Source organism: Dasypus novemcinctus, chromosome 12 (genome assembly GCF_030445035.2).
Source record: "Dasypus novemcinctus isolate mDasNov1 chromosome 12, mDasNov1.1.hap2, whole genome shotgun sequence".
In the NCBI taxonomy this organism is placed as follows: domain Eukaryota; kingdom Metazoa; phylum Chordata; class Mammalia; order Cingulata; family Dasypodidae; genus Dasypus; species Dasypus novemcinctus.
The window spans coordinates 37860545-37879756 of record NC_080684.1 but is presented as its reverse complement, the minus strand read 5'-3'; the positions used below and the strand labels follow the sequence as shown (position 1 = coordinate 37879756).

General features: G+C 39.4%; 1 protein-coding gene and 1 pseudogene across 1 annotated transcript in view; one reads left to right on the top strand and one right to left on the bottom strand.

Moving 5' to 3' along the window:
* The window catches only part of R3HDM2 (R3H domain containing 2), a 277530-nt gene that overhangs the window by 169943 nt on the left and 88375 nt on the right, over nucleotides 1-19212 (top strand).
* LOC139440195 (tumor protein D52 pseudogene) lies at nucleotides 15190-17040 on the bottom strand (annotated as a pseudogene).

Genomic DNA, 19212 nt, shown 5'->3' with positions numbered 1-19212 from the left:
TTTTTTAAGTAAAAGATTTATTTTTATTTATTTTTATATCTACTTTATTGATATATATTAATAAAGCATACAGTCCATCCAAAGTGTAGAATCCGTGGTATTTGGTATAATCATATAGTTATGCATTCATCAATTCAGTCATTGTTAGAGCATTTTCATTATTCCAGTAATAATAATATACTAGAATATATATTATTGATTTGAAATATGCAGTACAACACTGCTGTGAACATTGGTGTGTAGATATCTGTTCATGTCACTGCTCTCAGTTCTTCTCTGTATACCTAGTAGTGGTATTGCCAGGTCACATGGCAAGTCTATATTCAGCTTCCTTAGGAACTGCCCAACTGTCCTCCACAGTGGCTGTACCATTCTATATGTCTACCAACAGTGAATAAGTATTCCTGTCTCTCCACATCCTTTCTAACAGTTGTAGTATTCTGTCTTTTTTTTTTCTTTTTTAAAGGTTTATTTATTTATTCCCCGCCCCCCCCCCCCGAGTTGTCTGTTCTCTGTGTCCATTCCCTGTGTGTTCTTCTGTGACCGCTTCTATCCTTATCAGCGGCACCGGGAATCTGTGTTTCTATTCGTTGCGTCATCTTGTTGTGGCAGGTCTCCGTGTGTGTGGTGACATTCTTGGGCAGGCTGCACTTTCTTTCGCACTAGGCAGCTCTCCTTATGGGGCGCACTCCTTGTGTGCATCAACACTGCATTTGGGCCAGCTCCACGTGGGTCCAGAGGCCCTCAGTTTGAACTGTGGACCTCCTGTGTGGTAGGCGGACACCCTATCCATTGGGCCAAGTCCACTTCCCTGTCTTTTTAATATTGGCTATTCTAATAGATGTGAAATGATATCTCATTATAACTTTGATTTGCATTTCCCTAAGCACTAGTGATATTGAAGTTTTTTTCACTCTTTGTATTGTGCAATTCTTTGGGTATGACAAGTATATAATGTCACAGATCTGGTATTACGGTATCATACAGTCCTAAAATTTCCTGTGTTCCACCTATTCATCCTTGCCTCCTCCTGTACCTCTGGCAACTACTCATCTTTTTATTCTTCATAGTTTTACCTTTTTCAGAATGTCAGGTTTGGAATCACACAGTATGTAGCCATTTCATACTGGGTTCTTTGACATAGCAGTATGCATTTATCCTTTATGCCTCTTCGTGACTTGATAGCTCATTTCTTTTTATCACTGAGTTATATTCCATTGTATGGATATACTGTAATTTGTTTAGCCATTCACCTATTGAAGGACATCTTGGTTATTTCCAGGTTTTAGAAATTGTGAATAAAGCTGCTGTAAACATTTATATATGGATTTTCATATTGATATAATTTTTCAATACCAAGGAGCACAGTTGCTGGATCATATGGTAGGACTGACTATGTTTAGCTGTATAAGAAATGGCCAGACTGTCTTCCAAAGTGGCTGTATCATTTTGCATTCCCACCAGCAAATAATGAGAGTTCCTGTCTCTTCACATCCTCACCAGCGTTTGATGTTCTCAGTGTTCTGGATTTTAGGCCTTCCAATAGGTGCGATGTGTTTAGTTTATTGATTTTTGACAGTTTCCAAAGCATTTCCATGAGGAAAGGATAACTTTTTAACCAATGCTACTTTAACAATTGGATAACCATATTTTTAAAAAAATGAATGTCCAACCTTCATACTCTCAAAAATTGAATTCAAAATGTATCATAGTCTTAAATGTAAGGGCTAAAACGATTAAATTCTAGAAGAAAACCTAGGAGAAGATCATTGTGACTGTAAGGCAAAGTTTTCGTAAGTAGAGCACAAAAAGCACAAACTACGAAAGAAAAAAAGGGATAAATTTGATTTCATAAAATTTTTTTAAAAGCCTCTTATAAACACAGTTGAGACAATGAAAAGACAAGCTACAGAGTGGCAGAAAATGCAAGTTTGAGAAAATACTCATGTAGAATATATGAAGAATTCTTGCAGTTCAACAATCAGTAGACAACTCAGTTCAAAAATAGGCAAGAGCTGTGAACACTTTGCCAAAGAAAATATGGGGATGGCAAATCATTTGTCATTAGGGAAATACAAATTAAAACCGTAAGATACTACTGTATAACGATCAGGATGACTAATATTAAGTCATCAATCGTTGATGAGGGTATATGGCAGTTGCAACTCTCATATGCTATTCATGGGAATGTAAAACAGTAAAACAAACAGTTGGGCAGTTTTTTCTTTTTTTCTTTTAATTTACTGTCCAACAAAGCCACATCAGCACTTGTACATGAATGTTTATTCCAGCTCTATTTGTAACAGTTAAAAATTGGAAACAAGCAATAGGCAAATGGATAAACAAATTGTGGTTTAATACCATTCAGCAACAAAAATAAACAATCTGTCTGCACACCAGAACATGTTCTTGACAGACTTGTTAATTTTTGTTAAATTTTGATAGTCTTTTCGGAGTAACATGTTATCTCCTTGTTAAACTTGCATATTTTTAATTACTGCCAGAAAATGAACTTCTTTTCTTTTTATAGGTCATTTGGGTTTCCACTTCCTTTTCAAAGTCTGCCAATATTTCTATTATCTTGTCTTTCTTTTTGGTTTAAATTCTTTATATGTAGTGGATGCCAATTATTTGTCATATGTTTCCAAAAAAACCCTCCAAACTAAGTTTGTCTTTTAACTGTGTTTATAGTGTTTGGGTTTTTAAAATTTTTGTTTTTGTTTTTTTTTCTTTAGAGAAGTCCTAAGTTTATAGAAAATCATGCAGAGTTCTTATACACACCCTTATTAACATCTTACATTAGTGTGGTACAGTTGTTACAAAATTCCTGAAAAAAACTTTTTTTTTTTTATAACTCATGGTCCTGAATCAAAACCCTCCAGGAAGCATTTTGGACATGATTTCAAATTTTGGGGTAACTCAAACTTTGTTCATGAGAACTGAAGAGATTTTTTAACATATTGGTGATTTAAAAATTGGAGGATAGAAAAAAATACATGGATTTTTCACTCAAGAGCTATTCACTGTTTATGATGATTGTAGAAAAAGGGCAAATATTTTGTTTAGAAGAATGGAAAGAGTCATATTTATTATCCATTGGCATAATATAGACCATGAAATCCAATCCTGCATCACAATGTTTAAGCATAAAAACACATATACATAAAGACTTCCTAATTTAATGTATAGATGTAAATTGTCAGAACAATTCTTTTTATAGTAATACAGTATGTGATTTCAAGTCTAACTTTCATTATATTTAAGGACATATCTGACTGGAAGGTAAGGTCCAGCACCATGAATTATTCAAAGAAATAAAGCTTTGGAGCTCTAAGCCATTGAGTCCTGTAATCATGTGCACTACCTCCTTTCTAGGATGAATGATAATTCCATGGCTTCCTTCTCTAAGAATCTTTTCAGAGCCCCCTTTTTATCTTTATCCCTGAGACTGTAGATGAAGGATTCAAGACGGGGGGAAGGGGTGGCCACAGTGTACATCACTGAGGCTGCTGCACTCGAATGTGTGTTGCATGAAGCTGTGGGACTAAGGTACATCCCTAGGCTGCTACAATAAAATGAGACCACCGAGAGGTGAGACACACAGGTGGAAAATGCTTTATATATCTCCTGAGCTGATGAGATTGCACATATGGAGGAAACAATCTTAGAGTAAGAGATTCTGGCAAGGGAACCCCCAGCCAATTCCCCAGTTGTGAAATATAGCACTATGTAATTGAAGTGTCAAAACAGGCAAGTTGGACCATCTTATTAAGCTCACAGAAAAAGTGGGGGATTTCCAATTGTGTACAAAAGGACAGCCACAACAGCATTAAGCTGTGTAACAAGGAATGTAGAGTCCTCATAACCCAGGTCCCCCAAACTAGCAGGTGACAGATGGCCATGAAGTGGTCATAGAACATAATGGCCAGCAGGAAGTTGTCCAGCCCTACAAAGAGTAAGAAAAAGTACATCTAGGTGACGCAGCTTCCATACGTATGACTCAGCACTCTGTCTATATATTCACCAGCATCTCTGGGACAGTGGTAGAGGTGAAACAGTTGTCACAAAGCGACAGGTTGCAAAGGAAAAAGTACATGGGAATGTGGAGATGGGAGTCAGTGATGGTGGCCAGGGTGATGAGCAGATTCGCAGTGAAGGTGACCAGGTACATGGATAAGAACAGTCCAGAAATGAAGGGCTGCAATTCCAGAAGAAAAAAATTGCAAAATTTGTGTTATTTCCTGATTCCATGTAGCTGCTGTTACTACCAAAAATTAGAAAAAATGCAACATGACTCTTTTTTCAAAAAATCATTCCTTAGTAAACTATCTAATTTAAATTTTACACTCAGAATAATTTCCATATTTTGTTTATGGAACTGTTCCCCCTTGGTGAACTCTATGGCCATCCCTGATTAGTAATTCAGGTCCCACGTTCAGAATATTCCTCTAATAGTCACGTAGTCTAAGATTTTTAAGAGAAATCTATTCATTCTTTTGAGGAGTTTATATTGAGTGTCAGCTTAGTTCCAGACACTGCCTAGGCAATGGCCATAGAGTGGGAAGCAAGAATCCCTACATTCTATTCATGAGAAAGAAGATAAGCAAATAAATAATCATGTCATGTGGTGACAACTGCTAAAAGGGAAAGATATCAGCTAAAAGGAGCATGTCAACAGGTAATGCTATATTTTATTCGAGTGAAACAAGCAGAGAAGATGACATTTGAACATGCCCTCAAAGAAGAGAAAGTAGAAGCCACAAGGAAACCAGGATCAGTGTATGCCCAGCAGAAGGATGCGAAGGTCAGAGGCCCTAAGGACAGGGCTTCTTTCAGGATTCAAGGCCACCAGTGGTAGTGCAATGAAGAAGAAGAAAAGTGACAGAGATGATGAATGATGAGTTGGCCTCACTGATGTTGAAACTTCAAGACTCAGGGAGTCACTTATACATATGACACACCCCTTTCACTTTATTTAATTTGGTTGCAAAGCTATTCCATAAATAGCCACTCCTATTTCCATCTAAAGGTTTGGATCTAGACTATATTAGAATACACTCCAAATGGAATTTATGAGATAATTTATCTCTTCTCTAGGACTGCTTATACCTCACTTAAATGCAAGCACACATGGACAACCAAGTATAAAGGGTCCTCTGGGGTGAGTTATTATCACTCTCAGCCACACTGATTTGGTCAGGAGTGAAATAATGCAAGTTGACAACATCAGATTGTTTTTTCCCAAAATAGAAATGGTACCCAGGAATTTTAACTGCCATGCCTCCCATGGACATGTATATAAGAGGGTTTGTTTTGTTGTGGCCTTTTTCTGACATGTGTTTAGAAAAAAGAACATAAAATCTGCTCAGTAACCATAGGGAGACAGCAATTAAATGGACATCAAAATAAAGGTGAGAGGGAAACGGACTTTGGCCCAGTGGTTAGGGCGTCCGTCTACCACATGGGAGGCCCGCGGTTCAAGCCCCGGGCCTCCTTGACCCGTGTGGAGCTGGCCATGCGCAGTGCTGATGCACGCAAGGAGTGCCGCGCCACGCAGGGTGTCCCCCGCGTAGGGGAGCCTCACGCGCAAGGAGTGCACCCATAAGGAGAGCCGCCCAGCGCGAAGGAGGGAGCAGCCTGCCCAGGAATGGCGCCGCCCACACTTCCCGTGCCGCTGACGACAACAGAAGCGGACAAAGAAACAAGAAACAAGAAACAAGACGCAGCAAAAAGACACAGAAAACAGACAACCGGGGGAGGGGAGGAGAATTAAAGAAATAAAAATAAATCTTAAAAAAAAAAAAAATAAAGGTGAGGGAAGTGGATTTGGCCCAATGGAAAGGGCGTCCACCTACCACATGGGAGGTCCAAGGTTCAAACCCAGGGCCTCCTGACCCATGTGATAAACAGGCCCATGCACAGTGCTGATGTGCGCAAGGAGTACCGTGCCACATAGGGGAGCCCCACGTGCAAAGAGTATGCCCCGTAAGGAAAGCCGCCCAGCACACACAAAAAAGTGCAGCCTGCCCAGGAATGGCACTGCACACATGGAGAGTTGACACAGCAAGATGATGCAACAAAAAAAGAGACACAGATTCCGGGTACTGCTAACAAGAATCCAGGTGGACACAGAAAAACACACAACGAATGGACACAGAAAGCAGACAACTGTGGGGGGGGGGGGCGGGAAGGGAAGGGAAGAAAAATAAAAAATAAAAAAGATAAATAAAGATGAGTTAGAAATACACCAAATATAAACTATGGACTATATATAGAAATAATGTTATGATGATATTCTTTTCATCATTTGTAACACATGTAACATGTAAGGTGTTGATGGTGGGGCAGTGTATGGGAATCTGTATTGTATGGTATGCATGATTATTTCATTAACTCACAACTTCTCAAAAAAAAAACAAAACCAAAACAGTTGAACAAAAACGTGAAGGTTGATTTCTGAACTCTCTATTGGTCTATATGTTTGTCCTTGTACCAGTACCATGCTATTTTTTGTTTTGTTTTTTTAGAGGTACCAGCACCGGGGATTAAACCCAGGGCCTTGTGTGTAGGAAGCTGGCACTCAACCACTGAGCCACATCGGCTCCCCTGAGTTGTTTTTTCATTTGTTGGCTTGTTTTTTATTTATTTGTTTGTTTTAAGGAAGCACTGGGAATCAAACCTGATACACATCCCATGTAGGAAGCAGACATTCAACCACTTGATCCATATCCACTTCCAGTACCATGCTGTTTTGATTACTGTGGTTTTGTAGTAAGAGTTAAGACAGGGAAGTGTAAGTCCTTGAACTATGCTCTTCTTTTTCAAAATGGCTTTGGCTATTTGGCACCTCTTAACCTTTCCTTAAAATTTGACAATTGACTTTTCCATTTCTGCACAGAAGGCTGCTGGAAATTTGATTGAGATTGCATTGAATCTATAAATTGGTTTGGGTAGAATTGACATCTTAACAATATTTAGTCTTCCGATTCCTGCACACAGAATATCCTTCCATTTATTTAGGTTTTCTGTGATTTCTTTAGCAATGTCTTACAGTTTTCTGTGTAATAGTCATTTATATCCTTGATTAGATATATTGCTAGGTATTTCATTCTTTTTTATTTTTTATTTTTATTTTTTTAAGATTTATTTATTCCCCTCCCCCCAGTTGTCTGCTCTCCGTGTCCATTCGCTGTGTATTCTTCTGTGACTGCTTCTGTCCTTAGCAGCAGCACCGCAAATCTGTGTTTCTTTTTGTTGCATCATCTTGTTATGTCATCATCTTGTTATGTCGTCTCTCTGTGTGTGCGGCGCCATTCTTGGGCAGGCTGCACTTTTTTTCACGCTAGGCAGCTCTGCTTACGGGGCGCACTCCTTGTGCATGGGGCATCCCTACGCAGGGGACACCCCTGCATGGCACGGCACTCCTTGCGCGTATCAGCACTGAACATGGGCCAGCTCCACACGGGTCAAGGAGGCCCGGGGTTTGAACCTTGGACCTCCCATGTGGTAGGCAGACGCCCTATCCATTGGGCCAAGTCTTCCCGATATTTCAATTTTTTAGTTGCTTTTGATAATGGAATCTTTTTCTTGCTTTCTTTTTCAGATTATGCACTGTTAGTACATAGAAACACTACTGATTTTTGCTTGTTCATCTTGTACCCTGCCACTTTGCCGAATTCATTTGTTAGCTCTAGTAGCTTTCTGGTGGATTTTTCAAGATTTTCTGCTTATAGGTCATGTCATCTGCAACTGGGGAAAGTTTTACTTCTTCCTTTCCAATTTGGATGCCTTTTTATTTCTTTTTCTTGCCAATTGCTCTAGCTAGAACTTCTAGTCCATCGTTGAATAGCAGTGGTGACAGTGGGCATGCTTGTCTTTTTCCCGATCTTGGAGGGAAAGCTTTCTCTCTTTCATCATTGAGTATGATGTTAGCTGTGGGACTTTCATAGATGACCTTTATCATATTGAGGAAGTTTCCTTCTATTCCTAGTTTTCTAAGTGTTTTCTTTTTCAAGAAGGGCCTCTTTATTTTGTCAAATGCCTTTTTGAGCATCAATTGAGATCATCATGTGGTTTTTACCCCTTTGCTCTGTTAATGTGGTATATTACATTTATTGTTTTTCTTAAATTGACCCACCCTTGCATACCTTGATCATGTAAAATTCTTTTTTGTGCTGTTGGTTTGCTAGTACTTTCTTGAGGATTTTTGTGTCTATATTCAGAAAGGATATTGTTTTGTAGTTTTCTTATGGTATCTTTTATGGCTTTGGTATTAGGATGATGTTGCCCTCATATAATGAGTTAGTAAATATTCCTCCTCTTTAAAATTTTTGAAAAAGTTTGAACAGTATAGGTGTTAATTCTTGGAATGTTTGGTAAAATTCTCCCATGAAGCCATCTGGTCCTGGGCTTTTCTTTGTTGGAAGACTTTTGATTACCATACTCTTTACTAGTTATTGGTTTATTGCAATGTTCTCTTTGTTATTGAGTCAGTGTATGTAGTTCTGTGTTTCTAGGACTTCATCCATTTCATCTAGGTTATCCAGTTTGGTGGCATGCAGTTATTCATAGTATCCCCTTTAATCCTTTTTATTTCTGTGTGGTGAGGCACCAATGTCCCCCTTTTCATTTCTGATTTCAGTTATTTATGTCCTCTTTTTTTTTTTCTTTATCAGTATAGCTAAAGGTTTGTTGATTTTATTGATCTTTCCAAAGAACTAACTTTTGGTTTTGTTGATTTTTTTTTAATTCTCTCTCTCATTTATCTCTGCTCTTATCTTTGTTGTTTTCTTCCTTTTGCTCACTTTGTTTAGTTTGTCTTTTTTTTTTTTTTTTAAGATTATTTCTCCCCCTTTCCCACCCTCCATACACTCATTATCTGCTCTCTCTGTCCATTCACTGTTTGTTCTTCTGTGTCTACTTGTCTTCTCTTTAGGCAGCACCAGGAATCAATCCTGGAACCTTCTGGAGTGGGAGAGAGGTGCTCAATCTTTTGCGCCACCTTAGCTCCCTGGTCTGCTGCATCTCTTATTGTATCTCCTCTGTCTCTCTTTTTGTTGTGTCATCTTGCTGTACCCACTCTCTGTTTGGGCCATGTCACCTTGTGGACCAGCACTCGACATGGGCCAGTGTGCCTTCACCAGGAGGTCCCGGAATCAAACCCTGGACCTCCCATATGGTAGACAGGAACCCAATTGTTTGAGCCACATTCACATCCCTAGTTCTTGTTTTTCTAGATCCTCCAAGTGTGAAGTTAGATCTCTGATTTGAGATCTTTCTCTTTTTAATGTAAGCATTTAGAGCTACAGATTTCCCTGTGAGTACTGCCTTTGCTGCATCTCAAAAGTTTTTGTATGTTATGTTTTCATTTTCTTTGCCTCATATTTCCTAATTTTCCTTGTGCTTTCTTCTTTGACCTTAGATTGCTTAAGATTACATTGTTTAATCTCCAGATATTTGTGAATTTTCCATTTCTCCCTCTGTTGTTCATTTCTAGCTTCATTCCATTGTATTCAGAAAAGAAACATATGATATCAGTATTTTTTAATTCATTGAGACTTGTTTTATAACATAACATGTTCTATCCTGGAGAATGATCCATGTGCAGTAGAGAAGAATGTGTATTCTCTTGCTCTTGGGTGAAATATATAGATACGTCTGTAGGTCTAGCTGTTTCAGACTACCATTCATGTTTTCCATTTCCTTATTGGTCGTTTCTCTAGATGTTCTATATATATATATATATATTTTATTTATGTATTTATTTCTTCCCACCCCCTCATTGTTGACACTTTCTGTGTCTGTTCGTCTTCTTTGTTTCTTTAGGAGGCATCAGGAACTGAACCCAGGACCTCTGATGTGAGAGGGAGGCACCTAATTACTTAAGCCATCTCCATTCCCTGCTCTGTTTTGTCTCTCATGTTTTTTTTTCTTGTGTCTCTTTTGTCATTTTGTTGTGTCCATGACTGCCCGTCTTGTCAGCTCACTGTCTTGTTCGTCTTCTTTAGGAGGCACCAGGAACCTCTGTTCCCTGCTTTGTTTTGTCTCTCATTGTTTTTTCTTGTGTCTCTTGTTGTGGCATCTCGTTGTGTCAGCTTGCCATGCCTGCCTGTCACACCAGCTCACTGTCTTCTTTTGGAGGCACCAGGAACCATACCGTGGACTTCCCGTGTGGTAGGCAGGAGCTCAATCACTCGAGCCACATCTGCTTCCCTATACATTATTTAAAATGGTGTATTAACACCTACTATTAACGTAGAACTATTTCTTCCTTCAAATCTGTTGATATTTGCTTCGTATTTTGGGGGTCTCTGCTATTAAGTGAATATATATTTATAATTTTGTTATGTCTTCTTGCTGAATTGACCCCTTAGTCAGGATACAGTGACACTCTTTGTCCCTTGTAAAAATTCCCTCCCCTCCCCTGCCCTGCTGTTTTTGCTGTCTGTGTCCATTCATGGTGTGATCTTCTGTATCTTTTTGTCTTCTCTTCTTGAATTTCTCCTCTAGGATTCACTGGGATTCAATCCTGGGGACCTCTGATGTGGAGAGAGGTTCCCTGTCAGTTATGCCACCTTAGTTCCTGGCCTCTGCTACACTTCACCTTGACTTTCCCCTTGTCTCTCTTTTGTTGTGTCATCATCTTGCTGTGTGACTCACTAGCATGGGCACTGGCTCACTGCATGGATACTTGGCTTGCCATGCGGGCACTCGGCTCACTGCATGGGCACTGGCTAACCATGCAGGCACTCATGTGGGCACTCAGCTCACTGCGTGGGCACTGGCTTACGCGTGCAGGCATGCTTTCTCTTCTTTTTCACCAGGAGGCCCCAGGGATTGAATCCAGGTCCATGTTACTGGTATAGGTATCCCATCTCTCTTTTACTTACTACTTGCATGATATATTTTTCCTCCTCCTTTCACTTTCTACTTAATTGTGTGTTTGAATTTAAGATGAGCCTCTTTCAGACAGCATGTAGCTAGAGGCTTTTTAATCCATTCTACCAATCTCTGCCTTTTTCCTGGGGAGGTTAATCCATTTACATTCAAAGTAATTACTGAGAATACAGGACTTTCTTTTGCCATTTTGCTATTTTGTGTTTGTAAATCTTTACACTTTTTCAGACCCTGAATTTTCTTCCATTCGTAACTACTTCTGTACTTCCAATGCTACTGTACCATTTTGAGACCCTTTACATTTCTTTCTGAATGTATTTTCATGTATTTTCTTTGTGGTTGCCATGGGGTTAAAAATTTAATATACTAAATATATAGCAATCATGTTTACTTTGATACCAACTTATCATCAGTAACATACACATGCACTGTACCTATACCCCTGCATTGCCACACCTTTTTTGGTACTTCTTACACATGATGTCTTTGTAAAATTGTGTGTCCAAAACCATCAATTTCTCATACTTTTTATCCATTTGCATTTTAGCACTGATATGAAGTAAGAAATGAAATTACATAAAAATAATGTAATACTTAGTACTGGTATTTATAAATACCTGTATAATCACCTTTGCTGGAGGTCTTTGTTTCTTTATAGTCCTTTGATCTATTGTCTAGGGTCCTTTCCTTTCAGTCTTAAGAACTTCCTTCAGCATTGCTCGTGTGGCAGGTCTAGTTGTAATGAAGTCCCTCACCTTTTGTTTATCTGGGAATATCTTTGTCTCTCCCTCATTTTTTTTATCCCCCCCCCCCCCCGCAGCCTTTTGTGTGTGTGTGCATGTGCTGTCTGCTCTCTGTGTCCATTCACTGTGCATTCTTCTGTGTTTGCATTTATTTATTTCCCCTTCCCCCTTGTGGCTTGCTTGCTGTGTGCTCTCTGTCCATTCGCTACAGGCTCTTCTGTGTTCTCGCTTGTCTCCCTTATTTTTGTTGCATCACCTTGTTGAGTCGACTCTGCACGGCGCCTGCAGGCCAGGCAGCGCTCCACAGTATGTGGGTGAGCCTGGCTTCACAAGGAGACCCTGGGACACAAACTGAGGGCCTCCCATATGGTAGATGGGAGCTCATCTGATTGAGCCACAGTTGCTTCCCTCTCCCTCATTTTTGAAAGAAATTCTTGCCAAATATAAAATTCTTGGTTAACTGTTGTTTTCTTTCAGCACTCTATAAATATTTTGTACACTGCCTTCTTCCCTGCATGGTTTCTGATTTGAAAGTGATACTTAATATAATTAGGACTCCCTGATATGTAGCAAATCGCTTTTCTCTTGCAGCTTCAAGAACTCTCTCCTTGTCTTTGGCATTGGACATTTTGATTGTTGTATATCTGGGTGTGGTTTTCTTTGAATTTATCCTGTTTGGGTCTTGTTGGACTTCTTGAATGTGCATATTCATGTCTTTCACTAAATTCTGGCAGTTTTCTGCCAATTTTTTCTTTGAATATTCCTTCTGCTCCTTTCTGTCTTTCTTCTCCTTCTGGGACACCCAAAATGTGTATTATTGGTATGCTCAGTGGTTTTCCACAGGTCTCTTAAGTTCTGTCTATTCTTTTTTATTCTTTTTTTTTTTTCCTGCTTCTCAACCTGAGTCATTTCTACTGTTTATCTTCAAGTTCACTGATTAATTTTTCTGCCACCTCCAATCTGCTGTTGAAATCATCTAGGGAATTTTTTGTTTCAGTTCTTGTGTTCTTCATCTCTAGTGTTTCTCTGGAGAGATTCCCACATTATTCATTTATTATTTTCCTCATATATTTTAATTTCTTTCTCAGTGTTTCCTTTTTCTCCTTGAACATGTTGAGTATCACTATTTAAGTATGTGTCAGGTCAGTCCAAAGTCTGGTTCTCTTCATCGAATTATTCTGGATTTTTATCTTGTTTCTTTGAATGGGCCATCATTTCCTGTGTCCTTGTTTGTCTTCTGTGGCTTTTGAAGCCACATTTTCTATTCCTTTTTTTTTTTTTTTTACTTACATACAGAATTTATTAAGTTTTTTACATGTTTAATAAAGCATAGTTCAGGGAAGCGGGTGTAGCTCAAGTGACAGGGCTTCTGCCTACCATATGGGAGGACCCGGGTTTGGTCTCTGGGGCCTCTTAGTGAAAAAGAAGAAGAGAAAGCGTGCCCACACAGTGAGCAGTACCTGCTCAAGTGAGTCATGCAGTAAGATGATGACGCAACAAAAGAGAGACCAAAGGGAGAGTCAAGGTGAAGCACAGCAGAAACCAGGAACTGAGGTGGCACAACTGACAGGGAACCTCTCTCTTCATCAGAGGTCCCAGGATCGAATTCTGGTGAATCCTAGAAGAGAAAAAACGAGAAGAGAAATAGATACAGAAGATCACACAGCAAATGGACCCAGCAAAAACAGCAGTTGGGGGAGGGGAAAGGGGAAAATAAATAAATATTTTTTAAAAATGCATAGTTCAAATTGCATGTAAAGTGATAACAAAGTTCTAGCAATCAAGAATGGCCACAAGTTATTTCCTAATAATCAAAATTGTGGCTTTTCACATTTGGTCTTCATAAGATAATTTATCTGGAAATAAGTCTAGTCATGCTTTCAAAAAATATTCTAGGTCTCTCCAAGCTTGGCAGTTAACACTTGGCATAAACAACAGTAAAACAATCACAACGTGGGAAAGTAGACATGGCTCAAGCAACTGGGCTCCCATCTACCTATGGGAGGTCCAGGGTTTGATTCCCGGGGCCTCCTGGTGAAGGCAAACTGGCCCACGCGGAGTACTGGCCTGCACAGCACACTGGCCCGAGTGTAGAGCTGGTGCAGCAAATTGACGCAACAAAAAGAGACACAGAAGAGACAATAAAAGATGCAGCAGACCAGGGAGCTGAGGTGGTGTAAGAGATTGAGCAGAATGAGTACCATGGCCTCTGCATAGCTACATCCAGAGGCTTTGATTCATTCAATCCCCAGGACTCAGTTTTCAAAATAGAGAGCAATGTCTACAGGGTCCTTTTTTAATTTCTAACAGTTTGAAAACAACTCAAAGTAAATAATAGAAAACGATGCTTTTTTCCCAATGCATTACGTCCTCAGTAGTTATCCCCATCCCAATAGTATAAAAAATGTTCAAGTTATATTAGTTGTATAACTTTCTGTGCTTCTGATTTTAAATGGTGCTAAATGAATTAAATGAAGACCTAATATGATTTATTTTAGCATTTTACAGCAGGGTAGACCTAAAACATTCAAGCTTTTGAATTGAAACTTTAATGAGAATGTTCATTTTTCAAATCCTACCTTTAATACAATACTCTTCTTTTTTTAAGTGTTTTTTTCTTCTTGTGTCTCTTGTTGTGTCAGCTTGCCACACTACCCATTGTGACAGCTCGCTGTCTTCTTTAGGAAGCACTAGGAACCGAACCTGGACCTCCTATGTGGTAGGCAGGAGCTGAGCCACATCTGCGTCCCTAAATACAATATTCATGATGAGAGTATTATCTTGCCAATTTTCCTCTGAAATTAACATGTTAATTTGGTAAAAATTAAGTTACTATGAGCATCATAATAACCAATACACAGAAATGGCGCCTGTCATACACAACGATAAACAAAATATTTAGGGATTCCACTCTCAAGTCACCTAGTGTTTTAAATTACTGTACATATTATCACTTATAAGCATATAACAAATTTGATATAGAGCTGATTTATTTAGTGCAGTGTCTTCAGAAACCTCATACCAAAAACAGTGTTTATTCAAAACAGCTATTTTTTGTAGCTGGTAGTTCTTCCCTTGGAAGTAAAGATTACACCAAAATTTTCAGTAACAAGAATTCAGAAAATTTACAAAGACAGTTTTAGGGAGCAATCAAATATGCAGAAGTTCAAAGAGGAAAAAAGAAAATTTTATCAAAGACAAAGATCAAACTGGCATCCCAAATCCAAAGCAACTATTTTAAATAGGATAAAAACTATGATAACCTGGCAACTTCTTAAATCATTTGGTGCAGTTCCCAGGTACTGCAAGTGTTTTTCTAATGATGTTTCCTATGTGAAAGACCTGATATGCACATTGAGAGTGTTTCCCAAGAATGGAAATGAGGATACTTAAAAAAAAAATTTTTTTAACCTACTGTTTGGTCAAAGGAATATATATATAAAGCTAAATAAAAGCACTTCTGGTATAAATGTATGGCAATGAATGTTGACACAATGTGCTTGACTCACTTGCAGCATCTGCAATGGGTAGCAAAACAAAAGTAGGAATCTCACAGGCTCTCCTGTGTATGTTCTGTGAGAGGCTCTGTGGCTGTGGCACTAGAATTTGCAATCAAATTCAATACTTCTCCAAAATCACCTCCAGCAGGCTTGGTTTCCCCTACTTTAGACTTTTAAGTTTTCAACCTTTTCTTCAAATGATTTGAAAGTCAGGGAGTTTTTTACATCTTCTAGCTTTTTGATGGTGACTGATCCAACATGGATGAAAAAACCTCAGTCCAGCCTGAAACAAGGTTTCAGATGTTTTCTTTTTCTTTTTTTTAAACAAATCAATTTTATTGATACATATTAATACAGTTCATCCAAAGTGTACAATCAGTGGTATTTGGTATAATCACATTCATCATTTCAGTCGTTATTAGAGCATTTTCATTATTTCAATAATAAAAAAACAGGAAAATTGTTTACCTCTCAATCTCTCTGTTTCTCTGCTGAACGTAGCTGCTATTTCTGGCTATTCTCACACATTTATTTATTTACTTAGCAGTTTTATTGTGATATATTCACATACCATACATCCAAAGTATATAATCAGTGGCTTTTACTGTAATCACAATGTTGTGCATTTGTCACCACAAAAAAATTTTGAACAATTTCATTCCTTCAAAAAGAAAAGAAAAACTGCACACCCCTTAGCATTCCTTCCCCAGCTCTGTGGTAGATGTTGCTGTCACGTCTTGCCACCCTTTGGCAATGTTCTGCTTTACTTCCTGTAGTGAGCTGATTCCAAGTTAGTTGATTTCTGCTAGATGCATCTCTTTTACTGCTAACACTTGAGACAGAGTCTGGATTTCCTCTTCTACCTTTGCAAGTTCTCTTTTAACTGTTCTTGCTTCTTTGGCAGGGTATCCATGGCCCTGATTGTGGCAGCAACAACTTCCTCTGGTACTGGGTCTGTTCTCAGCCAACAACATTTCTGAAGAATTGGTGATCTGGGTGGAGATGAATTTCCTTTAGCAGAAAAGTAGAGATAGTTTTGTTCACTCCTTTGTCAAAATCAGATGGTGGGAAGTAGATGTGGCTCAAGTGATTGGGCTCCCATCTGTCATATGGGGGATCCTGGGTTCAGTTCTTGGGGTCTCCTGTTGAAAGTGAAGCTAGCCCTCATCAAGGAGAGCTGGCCCGTGCTGTGAGCTGGTGCAACAAGATGATGCAACAAAGAAAGACACAGGAAAGACAATGAAAGGCACACAAACCAGGGAGCTGAGGTGACTGAAGCAATTGAGTGCTTCTCTCCCACATTGGAGGTCCTAGAATCAGTTCCCTTTGCCTCCTAAAGAGAAAATGAGAAGAGAAGACAAGCAATCACAGAAGAACGCGCTGCAGACAGACAGAGCAGACAGCGAGCGCAGGCATTGCAGGGGGTGGTGGGCAGGGAATAATTTTTTTTAAAAATCAAATCATGACTTGCAGTTCTCATATAAATCCATCTTTCCCTATAATCCATTCAAGGCAAATTCAGGATGCATGGTTTTGGAACTGCCTAATAATACTCTTCAGATGAGTTCCGCTTCGGCCATGTTCTCTTGGTTGACTGTCAGGCACAACCTTACTGGGGAAATCCTGAAGGTGCATTTCCTTAATTCATTCAGCATTTGCTTTATTAATGGTGCCCTTTACCTTTTTTTCTGTAGTTTTGAGAAAGGTTACTGTCTTTAAGATTCCTCTGCAGCCTTTGATGCAGGGGCCTTGGATCAGTGGCCCCATAGCCCACCCCAGTGATATGAAGTAACTGATCAAAAAAGATCTGGAATCAGACCACACATCCCTGCAGTTTGAAGGACAAGTTCTTTATGTCACAACCTGGCCAGCAGCAGTGGGGACTGGATTTCTAGTCTCATGCTGGAGGAAGGGGGATGGTAGCCTCTTCAGGGAAGGTGAAACTCACTGGTCTTTATTACAGTTTACCAGCCTCTTTCTCCTATTTCTCCCTGAATGCTGCAGTGTCCCCCTAAAGTCTGGAGTTTCAAAGTGGTGATTAAGATAGTTGTTTTGGTGGAAGGAATGATTACCAGAGCTTCGTATTCCATCTTCCCCTGTTCTTGTGTTGTTTTCTGTTCTTCGTTTTTAATTGTAAAGAAGTTTCAAATTTTAAAGTGGTCAAACATTTCAATCTTTTTTTTTCTTGTTTGTGCTTTCTGATGCCTGTTCACAAAAGCCTTCCTTAAACTGAGGTCTTAACAATTCTTGTATATTTGCTTCTAAAAATTTTAAAGATTTGCATTTCATAATTAGGTCTTTAATCCATCTGGAATTGATGTTTGTGTAATATCAGTAAGGCTCTGATTTTTTTTCCTATATGGATAATCAGTTGTCCCCAACCATTTGTTATTGGAAAATTGATTATGCCTCCTTTAGTGTAATCAAATTTTTGTATATGCGTGATCTCATTATCCCCCCCATTGGTCTATTCATCTAGTACTACATCATTTCCACACATCTTAATTATTATATAAGAAGCCTATACCAAATAGAGCAGATCTCTTTACCATGTCATTTTATTCAAACCGCATTGATGTTTTTATTGTAATTGCACTGAAACTAGAGATTAACATGGGAGGAACTGGTTTCTTTGCAGTATTGAGCCTTCCCAATCAGAAATGTGGTCAATAACTTCATTTGGGGGAAGTGGATGTGGCTCAAGTGATAGAGCTTCTGCCTACCATATGGGAGGACCTGGGTTCGATCCCTGGTACTTCCTGGTGAAAAAGAAGAAAAGAAAGCGTGCCTGCTCAGTAAGCCGGTGCCCGCGCAAGTGCCCGTGTGGTGAGCCAGTGCCCTCCCAAGTGCCAGCATGGTGAGCAAGTGCCCCGCACAAGTGAGTCACACAGCAAGATGATGTGCATCAAAAGAGAGACAAGGGGAGAGTCAAGGTGAAGCACAGCAGAAATCAGGAACTGAGGTGGCGCAATTGACAGGGAACCTGTCCCCATCAGAGATCTCCAAGACTGAATCCCGGTGAATCCTAGAGGAGAGAAAATGAAAAGATAAGACAACACAGGTAGCAAAAACAGCAGGGTGGGAGGAGGAAAATGGGGGGAAATAAGTAACTAAGTAAGTAAATAAATAAATCTTTTTTAAAAATAACTTCATTTGGGTCTTCTCTAGGTTTCAATAATTTTTTATACTTTTTCACTAAAGTTCTTTTCTTTCTTTTAATAGTTTTGTCCCTGGATAGTATTGGTTGTTATGTATGGGTTCCCTTTTTCTCTTTTTACGAGAACATCAAAACCCTTTAGTGCAGTGATCTTCATTTTAGCTGGCCTCCTTTTAATGCTAAATGTTTCGTCCATAGATTTTCTTGAATTCTAGACGATCACATTGACTAAATTTTGGGGTTTGTCATTCTAATTCTTAGGCCTCATTTCTTTTTTGTGTTTTATTGCTCATGTCTAAGCCCTCCCATTTAATATTGAAAAGAAATAGTGATGGTAAGCATCTCTTTTTTTTTAAGATTTATTTTTATTTATTTCTCTCCCCTTACTCCCCCCCCCCCCCGCCAGTGCCTACTCTCTGTGTCCATTCGCTGCGTGTTCTTCTGTGATCGCTTCTATCTTATCAGCGGCACCGGGAATCTGTGTTTCTTTTTGTTATTGTTGTGTCATCTTGTTGTGTCAGCTCTCTTTGTGTGCAACGCCATTCTTGGGCAGGCTGCATTTTCTTTCACGCTGGGCGGCTCTCCTTACAGGGCGCAATTCTTGTGCATGGGGCTGCCCTACACGGGGGACACCCCTGCGTGGCATGGCACTCCTTGTGCACATCAGCACTGTGCATGGGCCAGCTCCATGCGGGTCAAGGAGGCCCAGGGTTTGAACCGCAAACCTCCCATGTGGTAGGCGGACGCCCTATCCATTGGATCAAGTCCACTTCCCGGTAAGCATCTTTATATCATTCCTGAGCCTCCTGTGTGTCAGGTACTGCGCCAGTGATTTGTTTCTAATTTTTGTAATCTTCCAAGGCAGATAGAGTTAGCCTCATTATATAAGATTCAGTGATGGGAAGTGGACTTGGCT